At 34.7% G+C, this 4,250-nt stretch overlaps 1 non-coding gene across 1 annotated transcript; it reads right to left on the bottom strand.

The window, feature by feature from the left end:
- Window positions 1–3,100: 3,100 nt before the first annotated feature.
- On the bottom strand, window positions 3,101–3,204 carry LOC112780660 (small nucleolar RNA R71). Its single transcript, XR_003191481.1, has one exon. It is a non-coding gene; the product is annotated as a small nucleolar RNA R71 (small nucleolar RNA).
- Window positions 3,205–4,250: the final 1,046 nt, after the last annotated feature.

The raw sequence follows: 4,250 nt of genomic DNA, 5'->3' as shown, positions 1-4,250 counted from the left end.
GAGTCTTCGTGGTATAAGCTAGAATTATTGGCGGCCATTATTGAGATGCGGAAAGTCTAAACCTTGTCTGTGGTATTCCGAGTAGGATCTGGGATGGGATGACTGTGACGAGCTTCAAACTCACGAGTGTTGGGCGTAGTGACAGACGCAAAAGGATCACTGGATCCTATTCCAGCATGAGTGAGAACTGACAGATGATTAATCGTGCGGTGACAGCACATTTGGACCATTTTCACTGAGAGGACGGGAAGTAGCCATTGACAACGGTGATACCCAACATACAGCTTGCCATGCAAAGGAGTATGAAGGATTGGATGAAAGCAGTAGGAAAGCAGAGGTTCAGAAGGAACAAAAGCATCTCCATACGCTTATCTGAAATTCTCACCAATGAATTGCATAAGTATCTATATCCTATTTTATATTTTATATTTTAATTATCAAAATCCCATAACCATTTGAATCCGCCTGACTGAGATTTACAAGGATGACCATAGCTTGCTTCAAGCTGACAATCTCCGTGGGATCGACCCTTACTCACGTAAGGTTTATTACTTGGATGACCCAGTGCACTTGCTGGTTAGTTGTATCGGAGTTGTGAAAAAGAATTTGAGATTATAAACATGCGTACCAAGTTTTTGGCGCCGTTGCCAGGGATTGTTCGAGTTTGGACAACTGACGGTTCATCTTGTTGCTCAGATTAGGTAATTTTATTTTAATTTTAAGCTTTTTGTTTTTATTATTTTTATTTTCGAAAAAAAATTTCAAAAAAAAATAAATTATTCTATGTTCTTCATAACTTTTAAGAATGAATTCTAGAGTTTCATGAGATACGTTGAATCCTGGCTGGCTGTTAAGCCATGTCTAATCTTTTGGACCGAGGTTTCAACTATCCTTAGAAGAGCTTCTTTGTCTTTCTCAGCAAATTAGCTGTTGTATGTAATGATCTGCTAAAGCTTGGCTGGCCATTGGCCATGTCTAGTGTTTTGGACCGAAGCTTTTACTGAAAGCTTGGCTGGCTACTAAGCCATGTCTAATTCCTGGACTGGAGCTTTAGACTAACATTGCATGATTCCTGGAATTCTCATTAAAAATTTTGAAATCCTTATTTTTCTTTTTCCAAACAATTTTTGAAAAATACAAAAATTTTTTTTAATTAAATCATAAAAACCAAAAAAAATTTGATATTTCTTGTTTAAGTCTAGTGTCAATTTGTAAGTTTGGTGTCAATTGCATCTTTTTAATTTTCATTAAAATTTTCGAAAATTCATGCATGTGTCATTCGTAATCTTCAAGTTGTTCTTGATGATTTTCTTTGTTTGATCTTTGCATTTTCATGTTTTGTGTCTTTTCTTATTTTTCATATGCATTTTCAATTTGTTAGTGTCTAAAGTTTGAAAATTTCTAAGTTTGGTGTCTTGTATTTTCTTTCTTTTCTTAAAAATTTTCAAAAATAAGTCTTGATGTTCATCTTCATCTTCAAAGTGTTCTTGGTGTTCATCTTGACATTCAAAGTGTTCTTGCATGCATTGTGTGTTTTGATTCATAATTTTCATGTTTTGAGTCTTTTTATTATTTTTCTCTTTCTTCATTAAAAATTCAAAAATAAAAAAAAATATCTTTCCCTTTTTCTTCTCATAAATTTCGAATATTTGAGTTGACTTTTTCAAAATTTAGTTGTTTCTTATGAGTCAAATCAAATTTTCAATTTAAAAATTCTATCTTTTTCAAATTTTTTTCAAAAATAAAATCTTTTTCATTTTTCTTTCATATTTTTGAAAATTTCAAATTGATTTTCAAAAATCTTTTTCTTATTTTGTTTCATATTTTCAAAATCTTTACTAACAATTAATGTGATTGATTCAAAAAATTTTTAAGATTGTTACTTGCCTATTAAGAAAGGTTCAATCTTTAAATTTTAGAATCATATCTTTTAGTTTCTTGTTAGTCAAGTAAACAACTTTAATTTTCAAAATCAAATCTTTTTAATTTCCAATTCAAATATTTTTCAAAATGATTATCAATCATACCTTTTTCTATTTCAATCATATCTTTTTCAAAAATTAATTTCAAAATCTTTTCTAACTTCTTATCTTTTCAAAATTGATTTTCAAAATCCTTTTCAATTAACCACTTAACTTTTTGTTTGATTTTCAAAATTCTTATCTTTTTTCAAAACCACTTAACTTCTTTTTTCTCTCTTATTTTCGAAAATCACTAACCTCTTTTTCAAAATTTCTTTTCATTAACTAATTGTTTTAATTTTTAATTTGAATTTTACTCCTTCTCTTAATTTTTGAATACAAACTGATTTTAAAAATAAAAAGAAAAATATTTTTAGTTTATTTTATTTAATTTTCGAATTCTCTCCCCTTTCTCATCTCCTTCTATTTATTTATCTACTAACATTCCTCTTCTACTCATAATTCGAACCCACTCTTCTCCTCTGTGTTCAAATTTTTCTCTTCTCCTTTTTCTATTCTCCTATTCTTCTACTCACATAAAGGAATCTCTATACTGTGACATAGAGGATTCCTCTTCTTTTTTGTTCTCTTCTTTTTCATATGAGCAGGAACAAGGATAAGAACATTCTTGTTGAAGCTGACCCTGAACCTGAAAGGACTCTGAAGAGGAAGCTAAGGGAAGCTAAAGCACAACCCTCTGGAGAGGACCTGACAGAAATTTTTGAAAAAGAAGGAGACATGGCTGAACCCAATAACAATGCCAACAATGCAAGGAAGATGCTTAGTGACTTCATTGCACCCTCTTCTGACTTCTATGGAAGAAACATCTCAATTCCTGCCATTGGAGCAAACAACTTTGAGCTTAAGCCTCAATTAGTTTCTCTAATGCAACAGAATTGCAAGTTTCATGGACTTCCATTGGAAGATCCTCATCAGTTCTTAGCTGAATTCTTGCAAATCTGTGACACTGTCAAGACCAATGGAGTTGATCCCGAGGTCTACAGGCTTACGCTTTTCCCTTTTGCTGTAAGAGACAGAGCTAGAACATGGTTGGATTCACAACCTAAGGAAAGCCTGAACTCTTGGGAAAACCTGGTCAGTCTTTCCTGGCCAAATTCTTTCCATCTCAAAAGATGAGCAAGCTCAGAGTAGAAATCCAAACCTTCAGACAGAAGGAAGGAGAATCCCTCTATGAAGCTTGGGAAAGATATAAGCAACTGATCAAAAGGTGTCCTACTGACATGCTTCCAGAATGGAGCATCATATGTATATTCTATGATGGTCTGTCTGAGTTGTCAAAAATGTCATTGGACCATTCTGCATGAGGATCTCTTCACGTGAAAACCCCTGCAGAAGCTCAGGAACTCAATGAAATGATTGTAAATAACCAGTTTATGTACACCTTTGAGAGGAATCCTGTGAACAATGGGACGCCTCAGAAAAAGAGAGTTTTTGAAATTGATACTCTGAATGCTATATTGGCTCAGAACAAAATATTTACTCAGCAAGTCAATATGATTTCTCAGAGTCTGAATGGATTGCAAGCTGCATCCAACAGTACTAAAGAAGCATCTTCTGACGAAGAAGCTTATGATCCTGAGAACCCTGCAATAGCAGAGGTGAATTATATGGGAGAACCCTATGGAAACACCTATAATCCTTCATGGATAAATCATCCAAATTTCTCATGGAAGGACCAACAGAAGCCTCAACAAGGCTTCAATAATAATGGTGAAAGAAATAGGTTTAGCAATAGCAAGCCTTTTCTATCATCTTCTCAGCAACAGACAGAGAATTCTGAACAGAGCCATTCTGACCTGGCAACCATAGTCTCTGATCTATCCAAGACCACACTAAATTTCATGAACGAAATAAGGTCCTCCATTAGAAATTTGGAGGCACAGGTGGGTCAGCTGAGTAAGAAGATTACTGAAACTCCTCCCAGTACTCTCCCAAGCAATACAGAAGAAAACCCCAAGAGAGAGTGCAAGGCCATAACCATGACCAACATGGCCGAACCTGGGGAGAGTAAGGAGGACGTGAGTCTCAGTGAGAAAAGCCCCATGGGACGTCCTCTGGACAGAAAGGAGTTTCCCTTTGAGGAACCAAAGAAATCTGAGGCTCATACAGAGACCATAGAGATTCCATTGAACCTCCTTCTGCCATTCATGAGCTCTGATAAATATTCTTCCTCTGAAGAAGATGAAGACATCACTGAAGAGCAAGTTGCTAAGTATCTAGGAGCAATCATGAAGCTGAATGCCAAGTTATTTGGTAATGAGACTTGGG

The sequence above is a fragment of the Arachis hypogaea genome, chromosome 19 (assembly GCF_003086295.3).
Source record: "Arachis hypogaea cultivar Tifrunner chromosome 19, arahy.Tifrunner.gnm2.J5K5, whole genome shotgun sequence".
NCBI classification, from domain to species: domain Eukaryota; kingdom Viridiplantae; phylum Streptophyta; class Magnoliopsida; order Fabales; family Fabaceae; genus Arachis; species Arachis hypogaea.
The sequence above is the reverse complement of the archived record's forward strand: the minus strand, read 5'-3'. Positions and strand labels throughout refer to the sequence as shown.